Raw genomic sequence first — 17,842 nt, 5'->3', positions numbered from 1 at the left:
CACGTAACTTCTTCGAATTTGCCTCAAACGTCCACTTGGACTCGCGGATGAACTGATTAGATTTTGGTGGTCAAAGGTCAAGGTCACTGTGACCTCATGACCGCTCCTTTCATGATCGTTAACGCGATATCTCAGGAACGCCTTGACGAAATGTCGTCAAATTTGCCTCAAACGTCCACTTGGACTCAAGGATGAAGTGATTAGATTTTGGTGTTCAAAGGTCAAAGTTCAAGCTCACTGTGACCTCACGACCGCCCGTTTCATGCTCATTAAGGCGATATCTCAGGAACGCCTTGAAGGAATTTCTTTGAATTTGGCTCAAACGACCACTTGGACTCAAGGATGAACTGAGTCGATTTTGGGCATCAAAGGTCAAAGTTCAAGGTCACTGTGACCTCATGAACACCATTTTCTAGCTTGTTAATGCAATATCTCAGGAACGCCTTGACGGAATTTCTCCGAATTTTGCTCAAAAGTCTTGACAGACATGAATGTTGACTGCTCACTTGTTGGCAGAGGCATATATCCACGGTGCAGTCATTCTAGTTTCCACATGTAATAACAACTATCTGCCAAATGGAAAAACCCAAGTACAGTAAATGTATTTAATCCAGTACAGCAAATGTATTATTGCAAAAAGTGGTGCTTCTCAGTTAGAAATATATATTACAAAGATGCATCAGCGAGTTAAGAGAAGGACTGTCAAAATGTTATTCATTCACAAGTTGCAGTCTGAGTGAGTTTCCACCACTGTAACTTGTCTGTGAGTGATGGACGATCGTGTGACCTTTTGACGAGCTTGCTGGAACAGTTGTCTGAGCTGAGCTGGAAGGTCTTCATTTCCGTGGAGGTAAACCAGGGGGTTGAGGGCGCTGTTCAGACACACAAGTCCACGACTTATCTGTTGAGCAATGTAGGCTCGGTTGCTCCATTCAGGGCACAACCCCTGATTTTTCAAAACTCTGGCCCTGAGGTTGAGGTTTCTCAATACATGATATGGAATGTAACAAACAGAGAAGAGTAGGATCAAAATGAACAACAACTTCAAGCTTCTCTGTTTCAGTACCTTATCAATAGTGTTTCTGCGGCAGATAATGACAATCACGTGTCCATAGCAGCCCAGTGTGATGAGGAAAGGGATGCAAAATCCAGTGACGGTCCATCCAAGGCTGTAGTTCAGGTAATCCTCAACGTAGAACTTAGAAGTGCTATCGTAACATTTCAATTTGTTTCCATCTGTCTTGGTGAAGAACATGTCTGGGAGGATTTGAATGCTCACCAAGACCCAAACCATTATCGTGATAACCACAGAGTGGGTGACAGTTATTCTTCCCATCACTCTCACTGGGTGGACAATGGCCAGGTACCTGTACACACTGATACAGGTGAGGAACCCAATGCTGGGTGGGCCTGGATAAAATTGGTGGGGCAATTGCATGACGACATTTTGCACGTGAAGCGCGCAAAATTCCTAGATGTCATGAAGTCGTCATGCATTAGACTCTGGAAATGATGTGCCCTGCGTTTTTAAGCTACAAAACCATTAGCTAGCAAGGCAGCAGCAAGTTTGCCTCTAGAAAACAACCAATCAAAAAAAAAAAAAAGAATTGCTGCCCGAGTGACACACCGCCCGAACACCGGGACACCACTTAGCCAATTTTAACTAAAAATATTATTGCTCTTGTGTGTTTCTGTTTTATGATATGTTTCATATTTTATCATGTGTTGCTTTTTACTCATATTTGATGTCCTGTGGAGCCTCCCGGCCTAAGAATTTCACACAAGTGTACCTGTGCAACCAGAGTGACAATAAACATGTTGAAAGTTGAATCTTGAACGTGCACCGTGACTGCGCCTATACGCTCCCCACAGCACTTCCTGAAACATCACAGTGACAAGAATCGTGGTTTAAGTACACTTCATGTCTTTAATTTGAGCTTTTTTCCCCCTCACATGTGATAACAACAATCTGCCCAATGCAAAAATCCAGGTACAGCAAATGTATTAATGTTGCAAAAATGGCGCTTCTCAGTTAGAAATGAATATTACAAAGATGCAGAAAGAAAAAGAGCGAGTTAAGGGAATGAATGGCAAAATGTTCCATTTCATTCACAAGTTGCAAAATGACTTTCCACCATTGGAAGTTGATTGTCACTGGTGGGAACTTGACTTTGAGTGATGGACGATCGCGTGACCTTCTGACGAGCTTGCTGGAACAGTTGTCTGAGCTGAGCTGGAAGGGCTCCATTTCCGTGGAGGTAAACCAGGGGGTTGAGGGCGCTGTTCAGACACACAAGTCCACGACTTATCTGTTTAGCAATATAGGCTCGGTTGTTCCATTCAGGGCACAACCCCTGATTTATCAAAACTCTTGCCCTGAGGTTGAGGTTCCTCAATACATGATACGGAATGTAACAAACAGAGAAGAGTAGGATCAAAATTAACAACAACTTCAAGCTTCTCTGCTTTTGTACCTGGTCAAGTCTCTTTCTGGTACACAGAACTACAGCCACGTGTCCATAGCAGCACAGTGTGATGAGGAAAGGGATGCAAAATCCAGTGATGCTCCATCCACGACTGTAGTTCAGGTAATCCTCAAGGTAGAACTTAGAGGTGGTGTCATAACATTTCTGTTCGTTTCCATCTGTCTTGATGAAGAACATGTCTGGGAGGATTTGAATGCTCACCAAGACCCAAACCATTATCGTGATAACCACAGAGTGGGTGACGGTTATTCTTCCCATCACTCTCACTGGGTGGACAATGGCCAGGTACCTGTACACACTGATACAGGTGAGGAACCCAATGCTGCCATATAGATTCAGGTTGAAGAAGAATCTTGTTATCTTGCAGAACACATCTCCAAAGATCCATTTACTTCCCAATAAATAGTACACGACCAGAAACGGTACCGTGAGCAGATACAAAATATCTGTGAGTCCAAGATTGAGAACAAAAATGTTGATGATCTTAAGTTTCTTCCAGTTCTGGATCAAGGACTTCAATCCCAAACCATTAGCTATCAGGCCCACAATGAATACTAAGATGTAAACAACAGGTAGGAATGTATGTGGAAAGTCAAAGCTTTCTAGTTTACAAGAGATATTCATCATTGTGTCTTCTGAAAAGCACGGAATAAAAATGTTGCTCTCACAGTGGATGCTCTGGTGCTTTGAAGGTGTGAAACGTCAGTGTATTTGATCTGTATCTGTTTAACCCATAGACTATAAATAGGTTTAACCAAGAAAACAGACCAGAAGTAGGGGTGTGTGTGGTTTTTTCCAGCACCAGAGAGAGAGAGAGAGAGAGAGAGAGAGAGAGAGAGAGAGAGAGAGAGAGAGAGAGAGAGAGAGATGCACTCGGCAGAGGGAGGGGGGCTGCCACAACTTCCTGTCGCAGACCGCTTGCACCACCCTCTGGGCGGAGTATGTCATGAGGCACAAGGGAACATATTTGCACCACCCTCTGGGTGGAGTATGTCATGAGGCACAAGGGAACATATTTGCACCACCCTCTGGGTGGAGTATGTCATGAGGCACAAGGGAACATATTTGATTAACCTTGAAACTGCCAGTGATATAGACTATGTATGCATGGGTTAAGTAACTATAGATGAAAATGCTGTAAGTCAAGTCAAGTCAAGTCAAATTTATTTATATAGCACTTTTCATACACAAAGGCAATTCAAGGTGCTTTACAAAAAAATAATTGAAAAAACAAGCAGCAAAGCAATGCATATATAAAAAAAACACAGTGTAAAATAATTAAAAGACTTTGGTATTTTTGTGTTGGATTTAAATCTTGTGATTTTCTAGAATCTTTGCAGAATATTTAGTATAAATAAATATATATATTTTTTTGTAATTGTCAGCTTGTGAAGCTCATAACTTTTACATCTTGTTTATTTACACTTAGGGCGCGTTCTTAAATGTCACTCCCAGCACCCAGAGCCCACCCTGGCACAAACTGGACCGTTCGGAAATTGGGAACGCTGTTGGAATACAGCGTTTGGTTATTCGGACTTCGCGCTACACTCTCGGCACTCCAGCTGAGGAGACGGAGCAGCAGAGCAACAAGAGCAGATGAACTGCTAAAATGGTTAAAAAAAACAGAGGAAGAGAATAGAAGGGAGGAGAGGAGCTGAGAGCAGATAGGAGTGAGTTGTTGTATGTGTACAGTAGCAGTTAGCTAACTGCTAGACTGTAGTGTGTTTCTAAAACTAATGACCCGTTCCTTCATTCGTACAGAAAGAGCACGCTCTCATTTCAGTGTAGATCGTCAGATTGGATTTATGAACACAACCTTACTGCAGGCATCCACTTCCTGTTGAACTGATGCAACACATGCAGCCTGCCCACCGCACCATATGATAGGCTACTCTCCCCACACAACACTTCCTGAAAGGTCACAGTGACAACAAGGTCACAGTGACAAGACTTGTGTGGCATTTGAAGTCTTTAATTTGAGCTTTCCTCCCACATCATCAAACCAAATGCAAAAATCTAAGTACAGTCAAATGTATTGAATCAGTACAATAGGCTGAATGTATTAAAAGTGGTGGAATCTGTGCTTCCAAGGTTGAGAACAAAAATGTGGATCTTAAGTTTCTTCCAGTTCTGGAGCAAGAACTTCAATCCACAACCATTATGCTTGATGAATGAATACTAAGGTGTAAACAGCAGGCAGGAATTGTGTTTAAATTCAAAGCAAACTGTTTGACGAGAGTTGCTTCTTCATTGTGTCTTCTGAAAAGCAGTGAATAATCACAGTGGACTCTCTGTATGGGCTGATTTATGTGCCACCTCAAATTGAATTCGAATTGGCCTAAGAATTTCACACAAGTGGACTTGCGCAACCAGAGTGACAATAAACCTGTTGAAAGTTGAATCTTGAACGTGCACCGTGACTGCGCCTATACGCTCCCCACAGCACTTCCTGAAACATCACAGTGACAAGAATCGTGGTTTGAGTACACTTCATGTCTTTAATTTGAGCTTTTTTCCCCCTCACATGTGATAACAACAATCTGCCCAATGCAAAAATCCAGGTACAGCAAATGTATTAATGTTGCAAAAACAGCGCTTCTCAGTTAGAAATGAATATTACAAAGATGCAGAAAGAAAAAGAGACAGTTAAGAGAATGAATGGCAAAATGTTCCATTTCATTCACAAATTGCAAAATGACTTTCCACCATTGGAAGTTGATTGTCACTGGTGGGAACTTGAGTTTGAATGATGGACCGTCGCGTGAGCTTCTGACGAGCTTGCTGGAACAGTTGTCTGAGCTGAGCTGGAAGGTCTTCATTTCTGTGGAGGTAAACCAGGGGGATGAGGGCGCTGTTCAGACACACAAGTCCACGACTTATCTGTTGAGCAACGTAGGCTCTGTTATTCCATTCAGGGCACAACCCCTGATTTATCAAAACTCTGGCCAAGAGGTTGAGGTTCCTCAATACATGATACGGAATGTAACAAACAGAGAAGAGTAGGATCAAAATTAACAACAACTTCAAGCTTCTCTGCTTTTGTACCTGGTCAAGTCTCTTTCTGGTACACAGAACTACAGCCACGTGTCCATAGCAGCACAGTGTGATGAGGAAAGGGATGCAAAATCCAGTGACGGTCCATCCAAGGCTGTAGTTCAGGTAATCCTCAACGTGGAACGTAGAGGTGGTGTCATAACATTTCGGTTTGTTTCCATATGTCTTGGTGAAGAACATGTCTGGGAGACTTTGAATGCTCACCAAAACCCAAACCATTATCGTGATAACCACAGAGTGGGTGACAGTTATTCTTCCCATCACTCTCATTGGGTGGACAATGGCCAGGTACCTGTACACACTGATACAGGTGAGGAACCCAATGCTGCCATATAGATTCAGGTTGAAGCAGAATCTTTTTATCTTGCAGAACACATCTCCAAAGATCCATTCACGTCCCCAAAAAAAGTACACGACCAGAAACGGCAGCGTGAGCAGATACAGAAAATCTGTCAATCCAAGATTGAGAACAAAAATGTTGATGATCTTAAGTTTCTTCCAGTTCTGGAGCAACGACTTCAATCCCAAACCATTAGATATCAGGCCCACGAGGAATACTAAGATGTAAACAGCAGGTAGGAATTTGTTTGGAAAGTCAAAGCTTTCTAGTTCACAAGAGATGTTCTTCATTGTGTCTTCTGAAAAGCAGTGAGTAAAAAATGTTTGTCTCACAGTGGACGCTCTGCTGCTTTCAAGTAGATTAGATCTTTATCTGTTTAACGGATAGAAGGCCGGAAGTGTGTGTGTGTGTGTGTGTGTGTGTGTGTGTGCGCGTGTGCGTGCGTGCGTGCATGCGTGCGTGCGTGCGGACAAACAGGCTTCGTTTATTTCGGATGGGAGTCTATAACACCCAAATTTTCCATTTTAAGCAATATAATATATATATATATATATATATATATATATATATTACTGATGGGGACAAATCTGCCATTTCAGAAAGTGGTGGGGACATGTCCCCAGCACCCCCAGTGTGAATGACATCTATGGATGCAACACATGCAAGCGTGCCTACTACTCCCCTCACAACACTTCTTCAATGGTCACAGTGACAAAACTTGTGTTTCTTAAATGCATTTCATGTCTTTAATTTGAACTTTGTTCCATATGTCATAACAACTATCTGCCAAATGCAAAAATCCAAGTACAGTTATGTATTTTATCTTTATTTTACCAGGTAGTCCCTTGAGATCAAAGATCTCTTTTACGAGCAAGACCTGGCCAAATTAAATCAACTATTAAATCCAGTACAGCAAATGTATTATTGTTGCAAAAAGTTGTGCTTCTCAGTTAGAAATACAGTTTACAAAGAAGCAGAGATGAGCAAGTTAAGAGAAGAACTGTCAAAATGTTGACTGAGTTTCCACCATTGGAACTTGTCTGTGAGTGATGGACGATCGCGTGACCTTCTGACGAGCTTGCTGGAACAGTTGTCTGAGCTGAGCTGGAAGGTCTTCATTTACATGGAGGTAAACCAGGGGGTTGAGGGCGCTGTTCAGACACACAAGTCCACGACTTATCTGTTGAGCAACATAGGCTTGGTTGCTCCAATCAGGGCACAACCCCTGATTATTCAAAATTCTTGCCAAGAGGATGAGGTTCTTCAATACATGATATGGAATGTAACAAACAGAGAAGAGTAGGATCGAAATGAACAACAACTTCAAGCTTCTCTGTTTCAGTACCTTATCAATAGTGTTTCTGCGGCAGAGAATGACAATCATGTGTCCATAGCAGCCCAGTGTGATGAGGAAAGGGATGCAAAATCCAGTGACGGTCCATCCAAGGCTGTAGTTCAGGTAATCCTCAACGTAGAACTTAGAGGTGGTGTCATAACATCTCATTTTGTTTCCATCTGTCTTGTCGAAGAACATGTCTGGAAGACTTTGAATGCTCACCAAGACCCAAACCATTATCGTGATAACCACAGAGTGGGTGACGGTTATTCTTCCCATCACTCTCATTGGGTGGACAATGGCCAGGTACCTGTACACACTGATACAGGTGAGGAACCCAATGCTGCCATATAGATTCAGGTTGAAGAAGAATCGTGTCGTCTTGCAGAAAACATCTCCAAAGATCCATTTACGTTGCAATAAATAGTACACAACCAGAAACGGTACCGTGAGCAGATACAAAATATCTGTGATTCCAAGGTTGAGAACAAAAATGTTGATGTTCCCCAGTTTCTTCCAGTTCTGGAGCAACGACTTCAATCCCAAACCATTAGCTATCAGGCCGACGATGAATACTAAGATATAAACAGCAGGTAGGAATGTATGTTTAAAGTCAAAGCTTTCTAGTTCACAAGAGATGTTCTTCATTCTGTCTTCTGAAAAGCAAAGTACAAATCTGTCTCTTTCAGTGGAGCTCTGGTGTTTTCTGGAGATATAAATTGAATTATGAGCGGTGGAAGAAAAACAGGTGACTTTGTACACAGCAGACTTCCTTTTTGAAACCTTACTCTCTCTGCTTCAGTTTTGCACGTTGCAGGAAATTGACTGAAAGTGTGACCGTTTAACACATTCAACACTGGTGTGAAATTAATGTGTTCATCAGTCACATGTCAAACCATTTCACACTGATGTGAAAATCATCTGATCCATAGAATCAGATCAAGAAGATATGCATCTGGAATGCATATTTTAGCTTTTTGCGCTTTTTTAAGGACAATAACATTGTTTTGGTAGGTAAGTTGTGTGCCATCCTGAAAGGAGACTTTTCTTCTGTTTCTCCATTTCATTATGCCAATTACCACTTACAGTGTAGCCCTGGTCCACTTTAGGGACCAGGGCAAGATTTCAGACTGGTGGTCCACTGGGAGCAATCCAGTCCTCCCACCTTCTATCCATGTTGCCATTCCTAATCAATCAATCAATCAATCAATCAATCAATCAATCAATCAATCAATCAATCAATATTCACTGAAATCATAGCAGTGCACACCATCACCCTTTTCCTCTTTCAGAAAGTCAGAGGAAATTAATCTTGGCTAAACAGCATAGAACAATTATAATAGAATTAATAATAATAGAACAATATTATTATTGTTCACAATAATAGAACATAGAACAATTTATGAGCTGTTAATTCTCTGTCATAGGCTTGTACTTGCTGCAAATGAATATCAAATACTTCATACATTTTCATAATTCCACATTTGATTGAAATTTGAATGGCACCATTTGAAAAGATTAGGCTGGTTACAATGAAATGGCTTCAAGTATTAGCTACATTAAATATGATCAAAGTCAGGAGGATGGCAAAAGATCCACACGTTTGAAATGGTACTAATTGTGCACTAAATATAGCTTAAATTAATTTAATTTCTGTTTCCTCTTAAAATGATCTTCACTCCTAAAATCTGGAAATCTATAGGAAGAAAATATTGAGCCCATTCAGAACCCATTCACAATGTTGCAGAAAGCTTACATGCCACCTGAATTGTGTTATTTTAATAGAGGCTATTATTCAGTGAAATGTTTCAATTAGAAATGTATCTCTGACATTGTAAGATTGTGCTCATCAGTAATCTCCCTGTTACTGTGCACTGTCCTAAGCCTAAACAGTAGATCCAGTGGAGTCCACACCTGTTACTGTGCACTGTCCTAAGCCTAAACAGTACATCCAGTGGAGTCCACACCTGTTACTGTGCACTGTCCTAAGCCTAAACAGTAGATCCAGTGGAGTCCACACCTGTTACTGTGCACTGTCCTAAGCCTAAACAGTAGATCCAGTGGAGTCCACATAACTGTTACTGTGGACTGTCCTAAGCCTAAACAGTAGATCCAGTGGAGTCCACATAACTGTTACTGTGCACTGTCCTAAGCCTAAACAGTAGATCCAGCAGAGTCCACACCTGTTACTGTGCACTGTCCTAAGCCTAAACAGTAGATCCAGTGGAGTCCACACCTGTTACTGTGCACTGTCCTAAGCCTAAACAGTGGATCCAGTGGAGTCCACATAACTGTTACTGTGCACTGTCCTAAGCCTAAACAGTGGATCCAGTGGAGTCCACACCTGTTACTGTGCACTGTCCTAAGCCTAAACAGTGGATCCAGTGGAGTCCACATAACTGAACGTACTGTAGGAGAAGAAAAGGCACCAACAAAAAGAAAGAGTAGTTTGGCTTCATTTCGATTGGGACTACCCAAAATGACATTTGTGGTGCTCACCAGCATGGGGGAACATATACCAATGTTATAGTAAAAATAAAGTGATGAATGAGCAAGTGAAATATTAGAAACATGTATATAAAAGACTATGTACAGAAATTACAAGTATATCTGACATTTAAACACCAATGTCATGCATTTACCATGAGTGAGGAAAAAGGAAGTGAAAAAAGGAAATGCAGACATGTTCATACAAAACTGTGAATACCGGTAGTAAAAAAAAAGGTGTGAATACACACCCACCCACACACACACACACACACACACACCCACACACACACACACACACACACACACACACACACACACACACACACACACACACACACACACACACACACACACACACACACACACACACACACACACACACACACACACACAAAACATTGTAAGTGTCCAAATGTAGGCCTATACGCAACATGAAATATTTCTATTACATAAGAAGTATTTGTCTAAAATTATTTACAACAAAATAGAGAAGGAAATGAAAATAAGTGCAATGTCATCTGGCTACAAACACACAGATACAAATGTACAAGCTACACTTTGCATTGTTCATACATACTGTATGAGGAAACAGTAGGCTATCTGTCAACACATAGGTTGGTGTCATTCTGTGGAATACATTTGCTTCCCACAAATACATACCTGGATTTTCTTTTTATGTATTTTTGATATTTGCCCTTAAAGTCATACTTACAGATCAGTGTAAATATGTCTTCAAAACTAAAACATCTTTTTGCCTACCATGGACATCATGGTCAACTGTCCTCAATTCATAGTTTATAATGAGCCACAACAAAAGTCTATATTTGTATTAAAACTCCAAATTGATGGGAAATCTCACTTCCTTGTTTCTTCAAATTTGCTAAATAATTTTCATTCTTGGACCAAGTGTAAAATAATAATATAACCCAAACTAGTTATGGCTTCACATGGTGCAGGAGTGTATAGGAGTGGAGTTGTGAGTTCTTAGTGCAGACTGGGTTTGTCCAGTTGTGAGGACTTTCATCCCAACTCGATCACAGTTCATCACCTACTGTACGTACATCAATCTGGACCTGTAATACTTGACACATTATCTCCCTATATCCTGTCCTGTGTGGACAAGCTTCAGTGATGGAGGATCAGTCAGTAAGGGCTAATGTACACTGCGAATAGACCCACACTCATGTAATCTATCAGACGTGGTCAAAGGTCAAAGTTCAAGGTCACTGTGACCTTACGAACGCCATTTCCAAGCTCTTAACACGATATCTCAGGAACGCCTTCACGTGACTTCTTCGAATTTGCCTCAAACGTCCACTTGGACTCGAGGATGAACTGATTAGATTTTGGTGGTCAAAGGTCAAGGTCACTGTGACCTCATGACCGCTCCTTTCATGATCGTTAACGCGATATCTCAGGAACGCCTTGACGAAATGTCGTCAAATTTGCCTCAAACGTCCACTTGGACTCAAGGATGAAGTGATTAAATTTTGGTGTTCAAAGGTCAAAGTTCAAGGTCACTGTGACCTCACGACCGCCCGTTTCATGCTCATTAAGACGATATCTCAGGAACGCCTTGAAGGAATTTCTTTGAATTTGGCTCAAATGACCACTTGGACTCAAGGATGAACTGATTCGATTTTAGGCATCAAAGGTCAAAGTTCAAGGTCACTGTGACCTCATGAACACCATTTTCTAGCTTGTTAATGCAATATTTCAGGAACGCCTTGACGGAATTTCTCAGAATTTTGCTCAAAAGTCTTGACAGACATGAATGTTGACTGCTCACTTGTTGGTGGAGGCATACATCCACGGTGCAGTCGTTCTAGTTTCCACATGTAATAACAACTATCTGTCAAATGCAAAAACCCAAGTACAGTAAATGTATTTAATCCAGTACAGCAAATGTATTATTGCAAAAAGTGATGCTTCTCAGTTAGAAATATATATTACAAAGATGCATGAGCGAGTTAAGAGAAGGACTGTCAAAATGTTATTCATTCACAAGTTGCAGTCTGAGTGAGTTTCCACCACTGTAACTTGTCTGTGAGTGATGGACGATCGCGTGACCTTCTGACGAGCTTGCTGGAACAGTTGTCTGAGCTGAGCTGGAAGGTCTTCATTTCCGTGGAGGTAAACCAGGGGGTTGAGGGCGCTGTTCAGACACACAAGTCCACGACTTATCTGTTGAGCAATGTAGGCTCGGTTGCTCCATTCAGCGCACAACCCCTGATTTTTCAAAACTCTTGCCCTGAGGTTGAGGTTTCTCAATACATGATATGGAATGTAACAAACAGAGAAGAGTAGGATCAAAATGAACAACAACTTCAAGCTTCTCTGTTTCAGTACCTTATCAATAGTGTTTCTGCGGCAGAGAATGACGATCACGTGTCCATAGCAGCCCAGTGTGATGAGGAAAGGGATGCAAAATCCAGTGACGGTCCATCCAAGGCTGTAGTTCAGGTAATCCTCAACGTGGAACTTAGAAGTGCTATCATAACATTTCAATTTGTTTCCATATGTCTTGGTGAAGAACATGTCTGGGAGGATTTGAATGCTCACCAAGACCCAAACCAGTATCGTGATAACCACAGAGTGGGTGACGGTTATTCTTCCCATCACTCTCATTGGGTGGACAATGGCCAGGTACCTGTACACACTGATACAGGTGAGGAACCCAATGCTGCCATATAGATTCAGGTTGAAGAAGAATCGTGTTATCTTGCAGAAAACATCTCCAAAGATCCATTTACTTTGCAATAAATAGTACACGACCAGAAACGGTACCGTGAGCAGATACAAAATATCTGTGATTCCAAGGTTGAGAACAAAAATGTTGATGTTCCCCAGTTTCTTCCAGTTCTGGATCAAGGACTTCAATCCCAAACCATTAGCTATCAGTCCGACGATGAATACTAAGATGTAAACAGCAGGTAGGAATTTATATGGAAAGTCAAAGCTTTCTAGATTGCAATAGGTGTTGTTCTTCATTCTGTCTTCTGAAAAGCAAAGTACTAATCCGTCTCTTTCAGTGGAGCTCTGGTGTTTTCTAGAGATGGAAAGTGAATTATGAGCGGTGGAAGAAAAACAAGTGACTTTGTACACCGAAGACTTCCTGTTTGAAACCCTGCTCTCTCTGTAGCTATCTTTGATGTTTGCACCTGGCACTAAAGGAAATTGACTCTTGAAATGAAAGTGAATGAAATGCTGTGTCGCTCAATCATCCGCCAATCTGATTGGCCAGAATGGATTATGCCATGAGTTTCTTTACCCTACGATATGTACACAGTGTTGTACCTACCACTTTTTTTTTTTTTTTTATGTTTTTTCAACTCTGAATCAAGTGTTTTATTCTCACGATTCTCTTGAAGACCGGTTGGCTTGGTTCCTCCTGGCTTAAAACTCTTTAGATGAGGATTTTTCAAAATGTGCTTTTGAAAAATGAATACTCTTCTGGAACACTGACATCACAGAAACCCCAAGCCTTTCTGGAAGAAGACCTTTCTGTAAGAAAGCCACACCCCAAACTCATTTGATTGTTCGCCAAAACTGCTTCTACCTGAAAACGTGTGACAAGTAAAAAAAAATATGTGGCCAAGTTAGTAGTTAGTGTATGGGCTAGAAATTCTGCCAGATGACAGGCACTAGTCGCCATTTTCTCCTTCATTTGGAAGAGAAAATTATCCTGAAATGAAGATTTGATTGACAGCTGCCATGTCGTGATATGAGTGGTTGAAATGGGGTAGAAATGTAAAAGTACTAGGTGATGTCAGCAAACTGTAGATTACTGTTATGAATGAAATCTGGAAAATGAACTTTTGATGTGAAAAAGTGTGAAAAACTAAATGAATGAGATTTTTGTGTTTTTTTTTGGCATACATTAAAAAATAGGTGCACTGAATACCCAGGTATTTGAACTAAAATAAAATAAAAGTCATTTTTGGGTTCAGCTCGACTTGAAATGTATTTCATGTCTTTATAAGTTTAACTTTTTCTGCCTCCGCCGGAGATAGCCTGGCCAGAGGCATTATGGTTTCAGGTTGTCCGTCCGTCCGTCCGTCCGATGTTCTGATATACTGTATCTGAGGAAAACCTGACAGAATTTCATCAAATTTGCCTCAAACGTCCACTTGGACTCAAGGATGAACTGATTACATTTTGGTGGGTAAAGGTCAAAGTTCCAGGTCACTGTGACCTCACGAATGCCATTTCCAAGCTTGTTAACGCGATAACTCAGGAACGCCTTCACGTAAGTTCTTCCAATTTGCCTCAAACATCCACTTGTACTCAAGGATGAATGGATTCGATTTTGGTGGTCAAAGGTCAAGGTCACTGTGACCTTACGACCACCCGATTCATGCTCGTTAACGCGATATCTCAGGAATCCCTTGAAGGAATTTCTTTGAATTTGGCTCAAATGTCCACTTGGACTCAAGGATGAACTGATTTGATTTTGGGCATCAAAGGTCAAAGTTCAAGGTCACTGTGACCTCATGAACACCATTTTCTAGCTTGTTAATGTGATATCTCAGGAACGCCTTGACGGAATTTCTCCGAATTTGACTCAAAAGTCTTGACAGACATGAATGTTGACTGCTCACTTGTTGGCGGAGGCATATATCCACGGTGCAGTCGTTCTAGTTTCCACATGTAATAACAACTATCTGTCAAATGCAAAAACCCAAGTACAGTAAATGTATTTAATCCAGTACAGCAAATGTATTGTTGCAAAAAGTGGTGCTTCTCAGTTAGAAATATATATTACAAAGATGCATGAGCGAGTTAAGAGAAGGACTGTCAAAATGTTATTCATTCACAAGTTGCAGTCTGAGTGATTTTCCACCATTGGAACTTGTCTGTGAGTGATGGACGATCGCGTGAGCTTCTGACGAGCTTGCTGGAACAGTTGTCTGAACTGAGCTGGAAGGTCTTCATTTACATGGAGGTAAACCAGGGGGTTGAGGGCGCTGTTCAGACACACAAGTCCACGACTTATCTGTTGAGCAATATAGGCTCGGTTGCTCCATTCAGGGCACAACCCCTGTTTTATCAAAACTCTGGCCCTGAGGTTGAGGTTCCTCAATACATAATATGGAATGTAACAAACAGAGAAGAGTAGGATCAAAATGAACAACAACTTCAAGCTTCTCTGTTTCAGTACCTTATCAATAGTGTTTCTGCGGCAGAGAATGACAATCACATGTCCATAGCAGCCCAGTGTGATGAGGAAAGGGATGCAAAATCCAGTGACGGTCCATCCAAGGCTGTAGTTCAGGTAATCCTCAACATAGAACTTAGAAGTGCTATCGTAACATTTCCCAGGCGTGTTTCCATCTGTCTTAGTGAAGAACATGTCTGGGAGGATTTGAATGCTCACCAAGAACCAAACCAGTATCGTGATAACCACAGAGTGGGTGACGGTTATTCTTCCCATCACTCTCATTGGGTGGACAATGGCCAGGTACCTGTACACACTGATACAGGTGAGGAACCCAATGCTGCCATATAGATTCAGGTTGAAGCAGAATCTTGTTATCTTGCAGAACACATCTCCAAAGATCCATTTATTGCCCAAAACATGGTACGCGACCAGAAACGGCAGCGTGAGCAGATCCAAAAAATCTGAGAGTCCAAGGTTGAGAACAAAAATGTTGATGTTCCCCAGTTTCTTCCAGTTCTGGATCAACGACTTCAATCCCAAACCATTAGCTATCAGGCCGACGATGAATACTACGGTGTAAACAGCAGGTAGGAACTTATGTGGAAAGGTAACGCTTTCTAGTTTACAAGAGATGTTCATCATTGTGTCTTCTGAAAAGCAAAGTAATCCGTTAAAATCCGTTGTAGGGAAGTTGTAGCTTCCACTTAGTTTGTGCTGGATTATTAAAATTGGAACTCGCTAGATGACCGATGAGAACCACGGAGATGTCCTTCAAGCTTTATTGGAGGAACACAGGCAGAAAAGGTAGCAGATCAACTAAGTAACAGTCCAACAAACAGGGCATCAGGGAGAGTAGAGATAGACCGAAACATCACTTATTTTATATCTTGGCATGTATGACATCATCGATGACCTCACAGTTGCAGTGACATCATTGATGACCTCACAGCTGCAGCGACATCATCAATGGCCTCACAGTGGAGTGACACCGATTACGGTGGTCAAGTCCATGACATCAATCAGATTCTTATAGGTCGCGGGTTCGCATCCGGCCCGTGGGTGTTTCTGATGTGCTTGGTCTCATCAGTCGGTATGAGAGGGACTTTTCTACATCCGTCTCTTTCAGTGGATGATGTTGTTTATAGAGATGGAAACTGAATTATGAGCGGTGGAAGAAACACAATGTGACTTCCTGTTTGAAACCCTGCTCTCTCATGAGGCTATCTTTTATTTTTGCACGTGGCACTAAATGAAATTGACTTGAAATGAAAGTGAAAGTGTGACTGTTTAACACACTAGGCATCTCGCGCGCTACTGTACGTGCACTCGATTCCTACGTTCGCCCACTGCGCGGGCTCGCTACTGGAGCTCGGACGCTGTGTGGCCTCGCCTGTCCTGCAGCTGGCTTCCTGAGCACTGTGGATAACATTTTAGTGAGCCTCAGTCAGATTGTACATCTAGTGTGACCCCATTTAACTTGTATTTTTTTTTGCTCAACTTTGCATGGATTGTGCTGAGAAATAACTCTACCAATCAAGCAGCATAGGGCAAAGCTTTAAAAGATGTGAACTATCCCTTTAAAGTCAGAATTCAGAGATTAATCTTAGAACTCAAATTGAATTTATAAAAAATAAAATGTTCACATGTGGCCCTAATTCTTTTACACATCCACACAATGGTGTATATTTGATGCAGATCTATTTATTGTATTTTAAAGGTAATTGTCAGCTTGTGAAGCTCATACAACTTTACATCCTGTTTATTTACATTCACGATGAGGCATACACTTCCTGTTGAACAGATGCAGCACATTCACCACGACCATAGTCTCTTAAAACAGACTGTCTCATCTACATCCGGCGAATGCAGCTAAACAGTCTGTACGTTACACCCCCAGAATATGCACAAGGAAGTTGGGTAAAAAATCTTCAGACTGGAAGGAAGTTCGACGGAATCCGACCAATCACGACACGTGTGTCCACGAAAAAAAATTCTGATTGGACTACTGAGCGGAAGACCCGCCTTAAAAAAATTCTGATTGGACTAATGAGCGGAAGACCCGCCTTTGTGCTTCCCATTCCGGTTGGCGCATGCTTCTCACCCACAGGGACGGTTCCAGAACAAGATGACTAGGGGTGCATCCTAGATAGGAAGGGGTGCAGATGCCCGGCCAAAGGCCGGGCCCACTCGGGTGGCCGGCCGAAGGCTGGCCGCCCGACAAATTTGACATGTTATTTTACTAAAAATAATGCATTTGACCATCATTTCAAGTAGAATGATACCACCCAAGCAAGAATATTTCAAGTGTTTCAAGTGCTTTACTGAAATATTTGGACCATATAATGATAATACAATTATCTCAACCTTAAAAGGTTACATATAGTTGCCAAAAAGCCATAAAATCACATCAAAGAACAAAGAAAAACAACAACTATAATTCAAGTTTAAACAGTAAGTGTGCAGCTGTAGCATTTATTAAAACATTTTTTTTTTTTTTTTAACTTTTCAACTGAGCATGCAGACAATTAAAATAAGGGTGCAATGCATGCTTTTGCACCCCCGTAGAACCGGGCCTGCTCCCCCACGAATTACAGACGGTATGGCAGAAGCATTTGAAAATTGCGGAAGCCAACTCGTCTGTTCTAAGAGACTACCACGACCACAACACTTCCTGAAAGGTCACAGTGACGAGACATGTGACTGAAATGCATTTCTTGATTTGAGCTTTTCCCCCACGTGATCCTAATCTGCCAAATGCAAAAATCCAGTACAATAAATGTATTAAATCCAGTACAATAAATGTATTAAATCCAGTACAGTAAATAATAACTTTATTTATATAATGAATAAAGGTAATAATAATAATAATAATAATAATAATAATAATAATAATAATAATAATAATAATAAAGGTAATAGTAATAATAATAATAATAATAATAATAATAATAATAAATGTATTATTGTTACAAAAA

The 17,842-nt window shown here is 41.2% G+C and overlaps 5 pseudogenes across 5 annotated transcripts; all 5 read right to left on the bottom strand.

Annotated features, from left to right (window-relative positions):
* Positions 1-718: 718 nt before the first annotated feature.
* On the bottom strand, positions 719-3,113 carry LOC310794513 (P2Y purinoceptor 1 pseudogene; annotated as a pseudogene). The gene is made up of 2 exons: positions 2,776-3,113; positions 719-1,367 (listed from the first exon to the last, which is right to left on the bottom strand). The product of its transcript is annotated as a P2Y purinoceptor 1 pseudogene (transcript).
* A 2,049-nt stretch (positions 3,114-5,162) lies between these two features.
* LOC310794512 (P2Y purinoceptor 1 pseudogene) lies at positions 5,163-6,170 on the bottom strand (annotated as a pseudogene). Its single transcript has one exon. The product of its transcript is annotated as a P2Y purinoceptor 1 pseudogene (transcript).
* A 713-nt stretch (positions 6,171-6,883) lies between these two features.
* Positions 6,884-7,864, bottom strand: LOC310794511 (P2Y purinoceptor 1 pseudogene; annotated as a pseudogene). Its single transcript has one exon. The product of its transcript is annotated as a P2Y purinoceptor 1 pseudogene (transcript).
* Positions 7,865-11,707: 3,843 nt separating this feature from the next.
* Positions 11,708-12,738, bottom strand: LOC310794510 (P2Y purinoceptor 1 pseudogene; annotated as a pseudogene). The gene has a single exon. The product of its transcript is annotated as a P2Y purinoceptor 1 pseudogene (transcript).
* Positions 12,739-14,519: 1,781 nt separating this feature from the next.
* LOC310794509 (P2Y purinoceptor 1 pseudogene) lies at positions 14,520-15,509 on the bottom strand (annotated as a pseudogene). The gene has a single exon. The product of its transcript is annotated as a P2Y purinoceptor 1 pseudogene (transcript).
* Between the last annotated feature and the right edge of the window lie 2,333 nt (positions 15,510-17,842).

The sequence above is a fragment of the Poromitra crassiceps genome (assembly GCF_964638095.1).
Source record: "Poromitra crassiceps genome assembly, chromosome: 20".
NCBI lineage: Eukaryota > Metazoa > Chordata > Actinopteri > Beryciformes > Melamphaidae > Poromitra > Poromitra crassiceps.
Note: the sequence above shows the minus strand (reverse complement) of the source record. Positions and strands in the feature narration are given on the sequence as shown.